Source organism: Balaenoptera physalus (genome assembly GCF_965194825.1).
Source record: "Balaenoptera physalus genome assembly, chromosome: 8".
In the NCBI taxonomy this organism is placed as follows: Eukaryota; Metazoa; Chordata; class Mammalia; order Artiodactyla; family Balaenopteridae; genus Balaenoptera; species Balaenoptera physalus.
The window spans coordinates 46446256-46464727 of NC_138887.1; the positions used below are offsets into that span (position 1 = coordinate 46446256).

Genomic DNA, 18472 nt, shown 5'->3' on the forward strand with positions numbered 1-18472 from the left:
CTGGGTTAGAAGAGATCCAGCTTCCTTGTCTGAATACCTAGAACACTTAAAATAAATACCACATTGTTGTATGTGTGATCAGTTCACCATTATTTCCTACGTGTAATTACTGTTGCTTCACATGCAAGTATCTTAAAAGTGAAATCCATGTCTTATGCATATATATTCCTAGTCTAGCAATGCCCAGAGCACATGGAAGCCATGTACTAACTATTTACTGACCGTTTGTTGACTGATAGAAGCCAACTTAGTATAATTGGCCCAATGATATTTAAATAGTACATTCAGTGGCCTGAGAAAACTATGGAATCCTGCCATAGGCTCATCATATGCAATCATCTATTATAAATATTGGTAGCTCTGACAAAGATAATGGTAACTTTTTTTAAAGCCACTACTAATGTACTGACAATTCTGAGGTCTGAAAAAGTACCTGAATTATTTCAGGTCTTAATTTATAAACTAAGAATTTGTTGATCCAGGAAATTTCATTTTGGCCATATTTTCTTTTTAAAATTACAAATCAGTAATATTACAGGAAAACAAAAATCATCAAGATGTGTTTATGTATCACAGTTACTTAAATAATAAACACTAATAGAGAAAATGCAAGAATCAAGCATAATTACTAGGTTATTTTCAAGAGCTCATCAAATTGAGATCATAATTATAGTGCTGTTTTAAGGAATAAATTTAGCATTCTTAATAAAGATGCAAGTTTTAAATGGTAACATTTATTACTTACTTTAGATATAAATTTTTATGGTCTCGTTTATTTTCTAAGCAGTGAAAAGTTTCTATCTTTTTAAAGGATATTTCTCTGTGTCTCTTTTTCTCTCTCTCAATTTAAGAAATAAAAGAGACCTTTGCTGTAGACAAAAGCAAAGACTAATAATTAAATCAGATAACATTTAGGGATTTTCATTTGTTCTTCAAATTTCTTCAGGTAGTTTTCTTTTTGATTTATTGTTGAAAAGAAAATTTGTGTATGTATTAACAAAATGAAGGTAGAAATAACATGACTCTCCATCACCTCTTTCTGATGTTATGTCTCTTGCCCTGGGATAGAAGACTATCATGGGCTTGGTGGTGCTTCTTCTTTGAGTATGTATGGCTTTTGGTAGGACACCTTGTTAATGACTCTTCTTAGGCAAAGGATCTCCTCTGAGAATTCTTGCCCATAAAGGAACTGAAAGAATAGATTGGGGTATCAAGGTGTTATCAAAAAAGAAGAGATATAGGGCACTCACAGCCAGAAAACTCCTATAACAGAAACTCAGATCTTGTATGTCTCTACTCCTTCTCAGTCACATCTTATTTCTCATTGTTCCATTTCAGTCTAGGACTAGAAAATAGAGCAGGAAAGGGCGGTTTGTCCAACTACTATCAGCTCAATTAGTTGATTTTTCTTTGAGATATGTTCTTAATAGTAAATTGTCTCTTCCCTGGGTGAGACATTTTGACCACCATAGACATCTTTTATTTATGTTTTTTAGCCCAAATTTCAATATCTGATTATTTATGAACATTAGGAACTTTTTAAATTTTAAACAAGGAAAAATAAAAGCACCTTGTGAGATATCCCTATGACACAGGCCACTTACGTCATTAATCCCAATACCAAGATTAAATCATCACAACTGCATTAAATACACATCACAAATTTTAATGATATTTTAAAGGCAAAGTACAATTTAAACAAATCAAATATTATTAACACATCATGGGAAAAGCAAATTAATATGAACATATTTAGTGGGGCAAATGTTTCTTCATAAATATAGTTATCCCTGAGTTATAAGTAATCTTCTTATTATTGATAATAAATTGTACATTATTTAGTACCTGGAGTGCTCTGCATTGACTTTTGCATCCTTCTGACATATTTTCTCATACCTATTTAAAATGTAAAGCATCCTAAGTCTTTTGTATAAAATTATATATAAAAGCCATAGTCTAGTATATTTTAAGATTATATAGGTAAAGAAATGGTATGGTTAGCCTTTCCTATAGTAAAGGGAAAACAGCATTTATCTACATGTTACCAAAACAATCATTTGAAAACTTAAAAAGATTTTTAATTTTATTATCATTTTTAAATGGTTTTTAATATATGAAGTTGCTCAATTTAAAATACCAAGGTATTGGTAATACTGGATAGGATATCATCTACTTGGTATGGTTTCAGAATGGCTCCACTAGCATGTATATTAACTAAATGAAAATGGAACTGTGTACTAGCTCTATTTCTAAAGGAAGGATGGAAGACACTTTTCGAACACATCTCTCTTCCTGGTTCTATAGTAGGCTTTCACTTAAATGATCTAATTTAAACTTCATGATGCCTCTACCCTAATACACTGAAATAATTATCCACATTTTTCAGATTAGGAAACAATATTTAGAGAGACCAGGTTATTTCTTTGTGGTAATATTTATTATAGCTTTTGATTTGTTATTTATATGCTAATGTTCCAACAAATTTAACCTATCTCACAAGAATGCATACGTATGATAAGCTAAAATAAATTTACAGTAAGTGAGGTTGAGGTATAGTAAAACTAAATGAAGTTATATATTCCAGATTCTAGAATTAGGATATACCTTTATCCAAGCCTTCAAGCAGGCAAGATTTAAAATATAGTCATTTATAGGACATAGAGTATCTACAAGTTAAAAATAAGCAGTTGCTTAGAAAAAGCACATCTAATCAGAGACTAAAGAGCAATTACCTTATTTTTGTAATCTCCTGGTCTGATCACTATCAACTGGGGAGTTTCACAAAACTATTTCTTACAACTCATTTAGTCTTATGATATTATACTGCCCTGGAACAAAGAATGGATATTTCAGCAGCAATCTATTAGTTGATGGAGAAAGAAGATGCTCTTCCTTTAGGGGAATCCTATATATACACTGAAAATAATGTTTTTTAAAAATATTTATTACCATAGATAATGGTCAGAATAAATTGTTAAGTGGGAGATATATATATATATTTCACAATAAAATGTTAAAGTGGGAGAATATAAAATGTATATTCTCCTACACTAATCATATTTAAGGTTTCCTATAAACTCCTTCCCAGATCTACCATAAATGCTTCTAATTTGCTCCTACTAGAAACCGAAGTAATGTCATTAAATAAGTAATTAGATCATAGCTGTGTCCACCTGCAGCCATCAAGGCCTAAGTAACATTTGAATAGTATAGCAAATAATCAAAATATATTAAGGTAAGATAAGCATGCTTAACAATTCTTTTTCAAATATAAATCTTCTGTACTTTTTATTTCACCAAGAGAATGAGTTGGTAATTAACCTATTGTCAGAAGAGCTAAATTCCAATTTACCATAGTTCTCCATGACCTTAAGATGCACAAAAGCACAGCCCTTCTTAAGATAATGCATGTGTGCATAGATAAAAATAGAAATTAAAGTGTCATATGGAACATACCCTTCTTCCATTGATTGCCACTTGCCTGACAGGTCAACTAGCTTCGGGCCAAAATAATTCATTTCAGGTCACTAGGCTAACAATTTCCAGTTTACAGTTCTCTAGTGAAAAAAATTCTAACATATTCCAGAAAATAGAGTACTACCTTCAAAACATTTTGGAAACCTGCACAGTATAAACCAGACTTTTCATTAGTGCTGTAAAATTTAATGACACTTCCACTTATAATTGGCGTGTTTTTTTTATTCAGGATTACATTATCTGGCGTCTATGTCTTTCTCAACTTTTATCCCTTTATCACAGCTCATTAGGCAGGGAAAAGGGGAGGTATGAAACACGAATTAAATGGCTTTACTGTTGGCCCTTTAGGCAAAAAAGACAACTCTACTCCCTAGAGAACTATCTAGACCCAAAGGTCAGTAGGAATTCTTTAGTTGTTTTTTATTCTACAGTATACTTAATATTTCCTACTGTCCTTGATAATTCTTCCTTGAATAAATATTACAGGACTTCAGCCTCATTAAACAGTCATGGCAGAAAAGCTGACAAACAAAAAAAGCAGAAAGGAAAAAAATTACCACTGCTAAAATTTGATGTATGTCATTTTTTTCTAGTAGGCAAAACCATATGTATTTTTGCAGTTATACTATAGATTTTTTTAGCATTTCTTCAGCTCTAGCAATATATTCTGCAATAGAGATTTTAGAAGCTAAATATTATTTTGTTATATGGATGTATTATTATTTACTTAAATAACTGAGGTTATTTCCATTTTTTGATATTAAAAATAAAGCTACAGTGTGCACCCTTGTGAACATATCTTTACACACAACTGAATTTTCTCATAAATTCCAAGAATTTTAATATTTAAGTCAAAGCATGAAAAATTTTTTAAATTTGATTTCCAAAAGTCAATTTTATATAGTTCCATCATTTCCTACTCAGAATGGCAGTATGAGAGCACCGTTTTTCAAGAAGTCCACCAAACAATAGACTTTTCTTTACTTTTACCAATTTCATTGATAAATATTACTTCTCATGAAGTCATTTTCAGAAAGTGAAAACCGGTAGGAATTAATCTCCACCACAAGAAACACTAAAAGAATTTCTATAGGCTAAAAGACAAGGATATCAGATAGAAACTTGGTTTTACAAGAAGGAATGAAGAACACCAGAAAAAAATAACAACAGTCAGTAAATAGTATGGGCCATTGAAATTATTATTCCTATACTTACACATGCTTTTTGTTGTCTCCTTAAAGACATTTAGCCATTTAAAGTAAAAATAATAACAAAAATGGGTTTTATAGAATATTTAGAAGTAAAGTAAATGACAATTGAAAATACATTGTTATAAATTTCTTAAATTGTTCCTTAAGTAACAGAATTTTTAGTGCTGTATGAGAGGAGAGGATAGTAACAGAATTTTTAAGGTATGCTGTAATAAATTAAATATGTATATTTTATTATCTAAACAAACACCCCAAAAAAGTACAAAACAGAATAACTAAAATGCAACAAGATGAGATAAAGTAGAACACTAAAAATACATTTATATACCTCCAAAAAAAGACAAAAAGGAAACAACTGGAGGACAATGAATGGATGAAAGCAAAAACAAAAAAACAAAAATCAAATACCAATATGAAATTCAAGCATGTCAATAATCATATTAAATTTTACAAACAAAACACTTCCCTTGAAACACAGACTATAAAGTGGGATTTAAAAAGCAAGCAAGACTCAACCATGGTTACTTCTGGAAAATAAATACACTTTAAACAGAAAACTATGACAAATTTGAAAGTTAAAATTTTTAAAAAGATTTACCATGCAAGCATTGATCATAAGAAACCTGTTATACTATACTAATGTCTACCAAAAAGACTTGAAGATGAATAGTATTACCAGGAAATTAGAAAGTATATTCAATGGGATGATAATAAAAGTACACAAATTAAAATTTATGAAACTCAGCTAATTCATCCTTAAAGAAAATGTAGTTTTCTTCTCCAATTTTTAAAATTGTGGTGAAATACACATAACATAAAATACACCATCTTCATCATTTCAACTGTACAGTTCAGTGGTATTAAATATATTCATGATGTGCAACCATCACCACTATCCATCTCCATAACTTTTCATTTTATAAAACTGAAACAGTGTACCCGTTAAACAATAATTCCCCATTCTCCCTGCTGCCCCGCCTCTGGCAACCACCAATCTACTTTCTGTCTCTGTGATTTTGACTACTCATATAAGTGGAATCATACAGTATTTGTCTTTTTGTGACTAGCTTATTTTACTCAGCATAATGTCCTTAAGGTTCATCTATATGGTAGCATATGTCAGAATTGCCTTTTCTTTTTAAGGCTGAATAATACTCCATTGTATGCATAAACCACATTTTAGTTATCCGTTCATCTAGCAATGGATACTTGGGTTCCATCCATGTTTTAGTTGTTGTGAATAATGCTGCTATGAATATGAGTGTATGAATACCTCTTTGAGACCCTGCTTTCAGTTATTTGTATTCCTTTTATTTATTTTACTTTTTCTTGCCTAATTGTTCTAGCCAGAACTTTAAGTACTATGATGACTGGAAGTGGCAAAAGCCAGCATCCTTTCCTTGTTCCTGATCTTAAAGGGCAAGTTTTCAATTTTTCACTATTGAGTATGATGTTCATTGTGAGTTTTTCATATATGACTTTTGTTACGTTGAGGTAGCCTCTGTCTATTCCTCATTTGTTGAGAGTTTTTATCATGAAAGGGTGGTGAATTTTGTCACATGCTTCTTCTGTAACAACTGAAACGATCATGTGGGTTTCTTTTCTTTCACTTTGTCAATGTGTTGCATTACATTGATCAATTTTCATATATTGACTCATCCTTGCATTCCAGGAATAAATTCCACTTGGTCATTTTGTATAAATTCCTTTAATATGCAGTTGAATTTTGTTTGCTATTATTTCATTGAAGATTTTTGCATCAATGTTCATAAGGGATATTGGTCTCTAGTTTTCTTGTAGTGCCTTTGTCTGGCTTTGGTATCAGGGTAACATTCTTCAATAAATCTCTAGTTAAATACATTTTGATTTAAGTAATGCAGTAGAATATTTGTAGACATTAGAAAAACAAGGTTGACCTTTTCTTTCAGCCAACATGGAGTAACAGTGACCAGATCTACCCTACCTGAATCACCTAAAAAAATACAAAGGCTTTCAAACCATCAGACATTAGGCAATGAAGACAATGACATGACCTTTATGATTGTTCCAGCTTACTGTCAGGTATAAGTTTGCATGCAGTGACTCAGGGAGAAAAAACCTGACAGTGTCCCTAATGGGAGACAGAGCTGAGTGTCAAAGGAAGCTAGAGTCTGCAAATCAGAATAATGGAGGGGAGAGATGCACAGAGAGAGAACCCCAAAGATGTGCAGAGAATCCCTCAAATAATTCATTAAACTACTGTTCAGTGCATGAGTGTGAGAAAACTACCCACATCTGTGAGGAGGAGTAAGGAATCACCTGAAAGGATTACAGGAAACAGTGCTTGGAGCTCCCATAGGGTTGGGAATAATGCCTGTTTGCAACGACTAGAGTAGAAAACCTCATAATGCACAGAGCATGTAGTACTAACAAGGGTCTTGCTTCTGCAGTGTGGAAAAATTAATTATAGACTTTTAAAGCAAGACCCAAAGAGATCAACCTGTTTACATGTAACTGTACTCCAGAATAAAACCCAAGAATGTTTTTAGAAATACAAAAATACCCCAAAAGGTAAATTTCACAAGTCCTGGCACAATGAAAAATCACATACAAAGACATCAAAGAAGCAGGAAAAGACAACCAATAATGAAAAGAATAAGCAATCATTTGAAACTGACCAAGAAATAATACAGATGATAGAATTAGTAGATAAGAACATAAAGTAGTTATTCTAACTCCATTCCTACATTCAGGACACATGAAGAAGGACTGAATACCTTTCCTCAAGAAAAACAAGGGAGGTATAGAAAAAAGAACCAAACTGAACTTCTAAAGATGAAAACTTAAATGCCTGAGATAAAAATATATTGATCGGCTATAATAGCAGATTAGACATTGAAGAAGAAATGCTGCATGAACTTAAAATAAAAATAAAATTATCCAAAGTCAAACCCAGAAGAAAAAGAAAAAAAGAGAAAGAAAAAATGAGGGAACTGTAAAATAACATTAAGCACTTAAAAATATATAGAATTAGAATCCCCAAAGAGAGGAGAACTGGAGAGTTATTTGAAGAAATAATGGCCAAAACTTTTCCAAGTGTGATGAAAACTATAAACACAGATTCAAGAACCATAACAAATAAAAATCATGAACAACATGAAGAAAAGTACACAAAAGCATATCATGATCAAACCGCTTCAAACCATCAATAAAGACAATGTCTTAAAAGGAGTCAGAGAAAAAGCCATACAGAAGAAAAAAGATAACAATGACAGATTTCTCATCAGAAAAAAAAATGCAAACTAGGAGACAGTGTTAAAGCAACATCTTTAAAGAACTAAAAGAGAAAAAAGTCAACTTATAATTCTTAAACCAGTGAAAATCTCTTTAATAAAGTTAAAATACAGACTTGTTCAGACATACAAAACCTGACAGAATTCATCACCAGCAGACCTGCATCACAAGAAATATTAAAGTAAGGTCTTAAAGCAAAATAAAATAAAAACATACATATTTTTAAAACTTGGGCCAAACAAAGCTTAAAGCAAGACCCAAAGAGATCAACCTATTTACAAGTAACTGTATTCCAGAATAAAGCCCAAGAATATTTTTAGAAATACAAAAATACCACAAAAGGCAAATTACACAAGGCCTGGCATCCAATGAAAAATCACCAGGCCTGCAAGGAAGCAGGAAAACAAAACCAATAATAGAAAAAATAATACAAAATATTCCAAAAGGTGGTATACAGTGGAATACATTGATAACTATTTTAGAAAATTCTTTGGCAGCTTCTGAAAAATTCATACATTTACCTAACACATGACCCAGATATTCTACTTCCAGATGCTTACTCAAGAGGCATGAAAAAAGCACATGGCCAAAGACTTGAACCAAATGTTCATAGCTGTTTCATCAGTAACAGCCCCAAACTGGAAATAACCCAAATGTCCAACACCAGATGAATGGATAAACAAATTGTGGTATATCCATATAATGGAACACTATTCAGCAATAAAAAGCAATGCCCCATTGATATGCATATCAACATTTAAGAATATTAAAATAATTATACTGAGTGAAAAAGACCAAAACAAAGTTTCTACTATATGATTCCATTTATATAAAGTTCTAGAAAATGTAAATGAATCTGCAGGGAACAAAAGCAGTTCAGTGGCTGCCTGCAGGTGTTGACTATGGACAGCTATAGGAGGGAAGGATCACAATGTAAAATAAGGAAACTTTTCAGTGAACGATATGTTCAGTTTCTTGATTGTAGTGATACTTTCACAGGAAGACACATACATTACACCTTACCAAACTGTTTACTTCAGATATGTACAATTTATCATAAGTTATACCTCAATAAGATGGTTAAAAACCAAAAGACGGTCCATAGGTACTAATATGAGAAAATGTTTACTATACATCAATGTTTTAAGTCTGTGAAACAATATATATTTTATCATCCTAATTTTGTACAAAAATATAGATACATATGCATGCCTGTATAAACAGAAAATATCTGGAAATAAAGGTTTAAGCTCACAGCAGGGCACACAAGGATAGTAAAGAAGGATTCAGGAATAATAGTGGATTGTTGCTTTGTACATATATTTTTATAAGGAAACTATTAACTTGACATTTAATTTGTAAAAATAAATGACCTTAGAGAAATTAGGACTGTCTCATAAATTTTTTTTTAACATCTTTATTGGAGTATAATTCCTTTACAATGGTGTGTTAGTTTCTGCTTTATAACAAAGTGAATCAGCTATACATATACATATATCCCCATATCTCCTCCCTCTTGCATCTCCCTCCCCCACTCCATATCCCACCCCTCTAGGTGGTCACAAAGCACCGAGCTGATCTCCCTGTGCTATGTGGCTGCTTCCCACTAGCTATCTATTTTACATTTGGTATTGTATTTGTGTTCATGCCACTCTCTCACTTCGTCCCAGCTTACCCTTCCCCCTCCCTGTGTCCTCAACTCCATTCCCTACATCTGCGTCTTTATTCCTGTCCTGCCCCTAGGTTCTTCAGAACCTTTTTTTTTTAGATTCCAAATATATGTGTTAGCATACGGTATTTGTTTTTCTCTTTCTCACCTACTTCACTCTGTATGAGACACTAGTTCCATCTACCTCACTACAAATAACTCAATTTCATTTCTTTTTATGGCTGAGTAATATTCCATTATACATATGTGCCACATCTTCTTCATTCATTCATCTGTCAATGGACACTTAGGTTGCTTCCATGTCCTGAATATTGTAAATAGAGCTGCAATGAACATTGTGGTACATGACTCTTTCTGAATTATGGTTTTCTCAGGGTATATGCCCAGTAATGGGATTGCTGGATCATATGGTAGTTCTATTTTTAGTTTTTTAAGGAACCTCCATAATGTTCTCTATAGGGGCTATATCAATTTGCATTCCCACCAACAGTGTATGAGGGTTCCCTTTTCTCCACACCCTCTCCAGCATTTATTGTTTGTAGATATTTTTGAGGATGGCCATTCTGCCCAGTGTGAGGTGACACCTCATTGTAGTTTTGATTTGCCTTTCTGTAATGATAAATGATGTTGAGCACTCTTTCATGTGTTTGTTGGCAATCTGTATATCTTCTTTGGAGAAGTATCTATTTAGGCCTTCTGCCCATTATTGGATTGGGTTGTTTGTTTTTTTGATATTGAGCTGCATGAACTGACTGTATATTTTGGAGATTAATCCTTTGTCAGTCTTCATTGGCAAATATATTCTCCCATCCTGAGGGTTGTCTTTTCGTCTTGTTTATGGTTTCCTTTGCTGTGCAAAAGCTTTTAAGTTTCATTAGGTCCCATTTGTTTATTTTTGTTTTTATTACCATTTCTCTAGGAGGTGGGTCAAAAAGGATCTTGCAGTGATTTATGTCATAGAGTGTTTTGCCTATGTTTTCCTCTAAGAGTTTGATAGTGTCTGGCCTTACATTTAGGTCTTTAATCCACTTTGAGTTTGTTTTTGTGTATGGTGTTTGGGAGTGTTCTAATTTCAGTCTTTTACATGTAGCTGTCCAGTTTTCCCAGCACCACTTATCGAAGAGGCTGTCTTTTCTCCATTGCATATTCTTGCCTCCTTTATCAAAGATAAGGTGACCATATGTGCGTGGGTTTACCTCTGGGCTTTCTATCCTGTTCCATTTATCTAGATTTCTGTTTTTGTGCCAGTACCATATTGTCTTGATTACTATAACTTTGTAGTATAGTCTGAAGTGCAGGAGCCTGATTCCTCCAGCTCCGTTTTTCTTTCTCAAGATTGCTTTGGCTATTTGGGGTCTTTTGTGTTTCCATACAAATTGTGAAATTTTTTGTTCTAGTTCTATGAAAAATGCCATTGGTAGTTTGATAAGGATTGCATTGAATCTGTAGATTGTTTTGGGTAGTATAGTCATTTTCACAATGTGAGTCTTCCAATCCAAGAACATGGTATATGTCTCCATCTGTTTGTATCATCTTTAATTTCTTTCATCAGTGTCTTATAGTTCTCTGCATAAAGGTCTTTTGTCTCCTTAGGTAGGTTTATTCCTAGGTATTTTATTCTTTTTGTTGCAACGGTAAATGGGAGTGTTTCCTTAATTTCTCTTTCAGAGTTTTCATCATAGTGTATAGGAATGCAAGAGATTTCTGTGCATTAATTTTGTATCCTGCTATATTACCAAATTCATTGATTAGCTCTCAAAGTTTTCTGGTATCATCTTTAGGAATCTCTATGTATAGTATCATGTCATCTGCAAACAGTGACAGCTTTACTTATTCTTGCACAATTTGGATTCCTTTTATTTCTTTTTCTTCTCTGATTGCTGTGGCTAAAACTTCCAAAACAACATTGAATAACAGTGGTGAGAGTGGACAACCTTGTCTTATTCCTAATCTTAGAGGAAATGGTTTCAGTTTTTCACCACTGAGAGCGATGTTGGCTGTGGGTTAGCCATATATGGCCTTTATTATGTTGAGGTAAGTTACCTCTATGCCTGCTTTCCAGAGGGTTTTTATCATAAAAGGGGGTTGAATTTTGTCGAAAGCTTTTTCTGCATCTATTGAGATGATCATATGGTTTTTCTCCTTCAATTTGTTTATATGGTGTATCACGTTGATTGATTTGCATACATTGAAGAATCCTCGCATTCCTGGGATAAACCCCACTTGATCATGGTGTATGATCCTTTTAATGTGTTGTTGGATTCTGTTTGCTAGTATTTTGTTGAGGATTTTTGTATCTATGTTCATCACTGATATTGGCCTCTAGTTTTCTTTCTTTATGACATCTTTGTCTGGTTTTGGTATTAGGGTGATGGTGGCCTCGTAGAATGAGTTTGGGAGTGTTCCTCCCTCTGCAATATTTTGGAAGAGTTTGAGAAGGATTGGTGTTAACTCTTCTCTAAATGTTTGATAGAATTCACCTGTGAAGCCATCTGCTCCTGGGCTTTTTTTGTTGGAAGATTTTTAATCACAGTTTCAGTTTCAGTGCTTGTGATTGGTCTGTTTATATTTTCTCTTTCTTCCTGGTTCAGTCACAGAATGTTGTGCTTTTTCACGAATTTGTCCATTTCTTCCAGGTTGTCCATTTTATTGGCATAGAGTTTCTTGTAGTAATCTCTCATGATCCTTTGCATCTCTGCAGTGTCAGTTGTTACTTCTCCTTTTTCATTTCTAATTCTATTGATCTGAGTCTCCTCCCTTTTTTCCTTGATGAGTCTGGCTAATGGTTCATCAATATTGTTTATCTTCTCAAAGAACCAGCTTTTAGTTTTATTGATCTTTGCTATCATTTCCTTCATTTCTTTTTCATTTATTTCTGATCTGATCTTTATGATTTCACTCCTTCTGCTAACTTTGGGATTTTTTTGTTCTTCTTTCTCTAATTACTTTAGGTGTGATGTTAGGTTGTTTATTTGAGATGTTTCTTATTTCTTTTTTTTTATTTTTTTTAAATGGTTTTTTTTTTTTTTTTAATTAATTAATTTATTTATTTTTGGCTGTATTGGGTCTTCGTCTCTGTGCGAGGGCTCCCTCCAGCCGCGGCAAGTGGGGGCCACTCCTCATCGCGGTGCGCGGGCCTCTCGCCGTCGCGGCCTCTCCCACTGTGGAGCACAGGCTCCAGACGCGCAGGCTCAGCAGCCGTGGCCCACGGGCCCAGCCGCTCCGCGGCATGCGGGATCCTCCCAGACCAGGGCTCGAACCCATGTGCCCTGCACCGGCAGGCAGACTCCCAGCCACTGCGCCACCAGGGAAGCCCGAGATGTTTCTTATTTCTTGAGGTAGGATTGTATTGCTATAAACTTCCCTCTTAGAACTGCTTTTGCTGCATCCCATAGGTTTTGGGTCGTTGTGTTTTCATTGTCATTTGTTTCTAGGTATTTTTTGATTTCCTCTTTTATTTCTTCAGTGATCTCTTGGTTATTAAGTAGTGTATTGTTTACCCTCCATGTATTTGTATTTCTTACAGATTTTTTCCTGTAATTGATATCTAGTCTCATAGCGCTGTGGTTAGAAAAGATACTTGATATGATTTCAATTTTCTTAAATTTACCAAGGCTTGATTTGTGACCCAAGATATGATCTATCCTGGAGAATGTTCCATGAGCACTTGAGAAAGATGTGTATTCTGTTGTTTTTGGGTGGAATGTCCTATAAATATCAATTAAGTGCATCTTGTTTAATGTATCATTTAAAGCTTGTGTTTCCTTATTTATTTTCATTTTGGATGATCTGTCCATTGGTGAAAGTGGGGTGTTAAAGTCGCCTACAATGATTGTGTTACTGTCGATTTCCCCTTTCACGGCTGGTAGCATTTGCCTTATATATTGAGGTGCTCCTATGTTGGGTGCATAAATATTTACAATTGTTATATCTTCTTCTTGGATTGATCCCTTGATCATTATGTAGTGTCCTTCTTTGTCTCTTGTAATAGTCTTTATTTTAAAGTCTATTTTGTCTGATATGAGAATTGCTACTCCAGCTTTCTTTTAATTTCCATTTGCATGGAATATCTTTTTCCATGCCCTCAGTTTCAGTCTGTATGTGTCCCTAGGTCTGAAGTGGGTGTCTTGTAGACAGCATATAAACAGGTCTTGTTTTTGTATCCATTCAGCCAGTCTGTGTCTTTTGGTTGGAGCATTTAATCCAATTACATTTAAGGTAGTTATCAATATGTATGTTCCTATTACCAGTTTCTTAATTGTTTTGGGTTTGTTATTGTAGGTCTTTTCCTTCTCTTGTGTTTCCTGCCTAGAGAAGTTCCTTTAGCATTTGTTGTAAAACTCGTTTGTTGGTGCTGAATTCTCTTAGCTTTTGCTTGTCTGTAAAGTTTTTAATTTCTCCATCGAATCTGAAAGAGATTCCTGATGGGTAGAGTAATCTTGGTTGTAGGTTTTTCCCTTTTATCACTTTAAATATGTCCTGCCACTCCCTTCTGGCTTGCAGAGTTTCTGCTGAAAGTTCAGCTGTTAACCTTATGGAGATTTCCTTCTATGTTAATTGTTGCTTTTTCCTTGCTGTTTTTAATATTTTTTCTTTGTATTTAATTTTTGATAGTTTGATTAATATGTGTCTTGGGGTGTTTCTCCTTAGATTTATCCTGTATGGGACTCTCTGTGCTTCCTGGACTTGATTAACTATTTCCTTACCCATATTAGGGAAGTTTTCAACTATAATCTCTTCAAATATTTTCTCAGTCCCTTTCTTTTTCTCTTCTTCTTCTGGGACCCCTATAATTCAAATGTTGGTGCGTTTAATGTTGTCCCAGAGGTCTCTGAGACTGTCCTCAATTCTTTTCATTCTTTTTCTGTATTCTGCTCTGCAGTAGTTATTTCCATTATTTTATCTTCCAGGTCACTTATCCATTCTTCTGCCTCAGCTATTCTGCTATTGATCCCTTCTAGAGAATTTTTAATTTCATTTATTGTATTGCTCATCATTGTTTGTTTGCTCTTTATTTCTTCTATGTCCTTGTTAAACGTTTTTTGAATTTTCTCCATTCTATTTCCAAGAGTTTGGATCTTCTTTACTATTATTACTCTGAATTCTTTTTCAGGTAGACTGCCTATTTCCTTTTCATTTGTTTGGTCTAGTGGGTTTTTGCTCCTTCATCTACTGTGTGTTTCTCTGTCTTCTCATTTTGCTAAACTTACTGTTTTTGGGGTCTCCTTTTCGCAGGCTGCAGGCTCGTAGTTCCCATTGTTTTTGGTGTTTGACCCCAGTGGCTAAGGTTGGGTCAGTGCGTTGTGTAGGCTTTCTGGTGGAGGGGACTAGTGCCTGTGTTCTGTTGGATGAGGCTGGATCTTTTCTTTCTCTTGGGCAGGACCGCATCCGGTGGTGTGTTTTGAGGTGTCTGTGACCTTATTATGATTATAGGCAGCCTCTCTGCTAATGAGTGGGGTTGTGTTCCTGTCTTGCTAGTTGTTTGGCATAGGGTGTCCAGCACTCTAGCTTGCTGGTCGTTGAGTAGAGCTGTGTCTTAGCGTTGAGATGGAGATCTCTGGGGGAGCTTTTGCTATTTGATATTACGTGGAACCAGGAGGTCTCTGGTGGATCAATGTCCTGAACTTGGCTATCCCACCTCAGAGGCACAGGCCTGACACCCGGCCAGAGCACCAAGACCCTGTCAGCCACACGGCTGAGAAGAAAAGGGAGAAAAAAAAGAAAGAAAGAAAAAAATAAAATAAAAAATTTAAAAAATTATTAAAAATTAAAATGTAATGAAACAAAAAGAAAGAGGAGAGCAACCAAACCAAAAAACAAATCCACCAATGATAACAAGTGCTAAAAACTATACTAAAAAAAAAAAAAAGGACAGACAGAACGCTAGGAGAAACGGTAAAAGCAAAGCTATACAGACAAAATCACACAAAGAAGCATACACACACACTCACAAAAAGAGAAAAAGGAACAACATATATATATCTGTATATATAAAAAATAGGAAAAGAGCAACCAATTCAATAAACAAATCTACCAATGATAATAAACTCTAAATACTAAACTAAGATAAACATAAAACCAGAAACAAATTAGATGCAGAAAGCAAACCCAAGTCTACAGTTGCTCCCAAAGTGCACCACCTCAATTTTGGGATGATTCATTGTCTATTCAGGTATTCCACAGATGCAGGGTACATCAAGTTGATTGTGGAGATTTAATCCACTGCTTCTGAGGCTGCTGGGAGAAATTTCCCTTTCTCTTCTTTGCTCGAACAGCTCCTGGGGTTCAGCTTTGGATTTGGACCTGCCTCTGCGTGTAGGTCGCCTGAGGGCGTCTGTTCTTCACTCAGACAGGACGGGGTTAAAGGAGCAGCTGATTCGGGGGCTCTGGCTCACTCAGGCTGGGGGGAGGGAAGGGTATGGATGCGGGGTGAGCCTGCGGCGGCAGAGGCCTGCGGGAAGTTGCAGCAGCCTGAGGCGCATGGTGCATTCTGCCGGGGAAGTTGTCCCTGGATCACGGGACCCTGGCAGTGGCGGGCTGCACAGGCTCCCGGGAGGGGCAGTGTGGATAGTGACCTCTGCTTGCTCACAGGCTTCTTGGTGGTGGCAGCAGCAGCCTTAGCGTCTCATGCCCGTCTCTGGGGTACGTGCTGATAGCCGCAGCTCGCGCCCATCTCTGGAGCTCGTTTAGGCGGTGCTCTGAATCCCCTTTCCTCATACACCCCAAAACAATGGTTTCTTGTCTCTTCAGTAGCTCCAGACTTTTTCCTGGACTCCCTCCCAGCTAGCTGTGGCACACTAGTTCCCTTCAGGCTGTGTTCACGCAGCCAACCCCAGTCCTCTCCCTGGGATCTGACCTCCAAAGCCTGAGCCTCAGCTCCCAGCCCCCGCCCACCCCGGCGGGTGAGCAGACGAGCTTCTCGGGCTGATGAGTGCTGGTCGGCACCGATCCTCCGTGCTGGAATCTCTCCGCTTTGCCCTCTGCACCCCTGTTGCTGTGCTCTACTCCGTGGCTCCGAAGCTTCCCACCCTCACCCGTCTCCACAAGTGAAGGGGTTTCCTAGTGTGTGGAAACTTTTCTTCCTTCACAGCTGCCTCCAGAGGTGCAGGTCCTGTCCCTTTTCTTTTGTCTCTGTTTTTTCTTTTTTCTTTTGCCCTACCCAGGTATGTGGGGAGTTTCTTGCCTTTTGGGAAGTCTGAGGTCTTCTGCCAGCATTCAGTAGGTGTTCTGTAGGAGTTTTTCCACATGTAGATGTATTTTTAATGTATTTGTGGGGAGGAAGGTGATCTCCACGTCTTACTCCTCCACCATCTTGAAGGTCTCTCTCATAAATGTTTTAACTCATTCCTTCTCATTCCTCATTTGAATTTCAACAAGTACAACAATTATTTTTTATTCCAAGATTTGTAGTAATAAGGGGTATAAGTGATAAGCATTTGTTTTTGCTAAGGTTATTGTTTAATTTTTACAGTTTAGTCTTGTAGTCTTGGCTACACTATATTCCTTAGATTCACGAAATCTTCTCAACGTGAGGTAAATAAAAACAAAAGTAAAAATAATCATAAACTAAATCTGCCTAGAAATATAGCTTTTCATTTCAACTAGTAGTAAATTAAAATCTTGGTTAAATATTTAGACCCCAGTATATACAGATGGATTCTCTGTGTGAGTGAAATCTGAAATAAACAGAACAAAATAGCTAAAACAGCCAAAGAGGCAAATTTAAGGCTCAGAAATCTGGCTGCCTCTAGGGTATAATTGCATTTCTTTCCAGGGAACCTCACACCTTGAATTAATGAGAACATTGGATATGGTTCTTTTACCTTTATCTCCTTTTGATATGTAACAGACCAAAAAAGAAGGAACTACAAAAAATTGTTCTATGACTCTTTACCAAAAACAACCTTAGGCCAACATTTATAGTATATAGGTCAACTTAAGGACACAACAGATTCCTTATATATTGATATAGCCAACATTTCAAAAGGCTTACAGCCTGACAATGTTATATAATTCTTATAAATTAATAATAATGAGTTTTAAGTGCCTAATCACCTATAGGTAATAAAAGAAACCTTTGATCTCTGCCTAGATTTCTGCCTAAAGAAATCATTTTTCATTTAGAATAACTTTGCAAAGTAGTCAATTGCCAACTTAACCAATGAGTTGTAACAAATAGGTTTTGTTTTAAAAGTTCACTTGAAAATCTTGCTGTTTGAAACCTTGAATACACTATTTTCTCTGCTTAAAAATAATGCGGGCTTCCCTGGTGGCGCAGTGGTTGAGAGTCTGCCTGCTAATGCAGGGGACGCGGGTTCGAGCCCTGGTCTGGGAGGATCCCACATGCCGCGGAGCAACTGGGCCCGTGAGCCACAACTGCTGAGGCCTGCGCGTCTGGAGCCTGTGCTCCGCAACAAGAGAGGCCGCGACAGTGAGAGGCCCGCGCACCGCGATGAAGAGTGGCCCCCACTTGCCGCAACTGGAGGAAGCCCTCGCACAGAGACGAGGACCCAACACAGCTAAAAAAATGGATAAATAAATAAATAATAACTAAAGGTGCTAATAATTAAAAAAAAAAAAAAAAGACTGAATCCTAATCACTGTACTATAAGCACTTCTCCTCCCTCCACAGTTACCATGACATTACTAAAGGCCAATTTACAGCAGGTTTTTAAAAAATAAATAAATTAATTAATTAAATAAAAATAAAAATAATGCTAGATTTAGCTCTAGCCAGGCCACTAAAGCCTACTTAGTGCCTAATTTAATACATATAGCATATTCTACAAGTACCAAAGAAGAGAAACACCATTTTAAATACTGATTTTCATAAATAAATAAA

At 35.6% G+C, this 18472-nt stretch overlaps 1 protein-coding gene, 1 long non-coding RNA gene and 1 pseudogene across 6 annotated transcripts in view; 2 read left to right on the forward strand and 1 right to left on the reverse strand.

Annotated features, from left to right (window-relative positions):
- Window positions 1–18472, forward strand: part of LOC309666475 (protein ILRUN pseudogene) — a 725371-nt pseudogene that overhangs the window by 514080 nt on the left and 192819 nt on the right. The gene's annotated exons all lie outside the window — the stretch shown is intronic.
- The window catches only part of LOC309665798 (uncharacterized protein), a 437009-nt gene that overhangs the window by 270011 nt on the left and 148526 nt on the right, over window positions 1–18472 (reverse strand). The window lies entirely within an intron of this gene.
- On the forward strand, window positions 12391–15404 carry LOC309665384. Its single transcript, XR_014266376.1, has 2 exons — window positions 12391–12596; window positions 12939–15404. It is a non-coding gene; the product is annotated as an uncharacterized lncRNA (long non-coding RNA).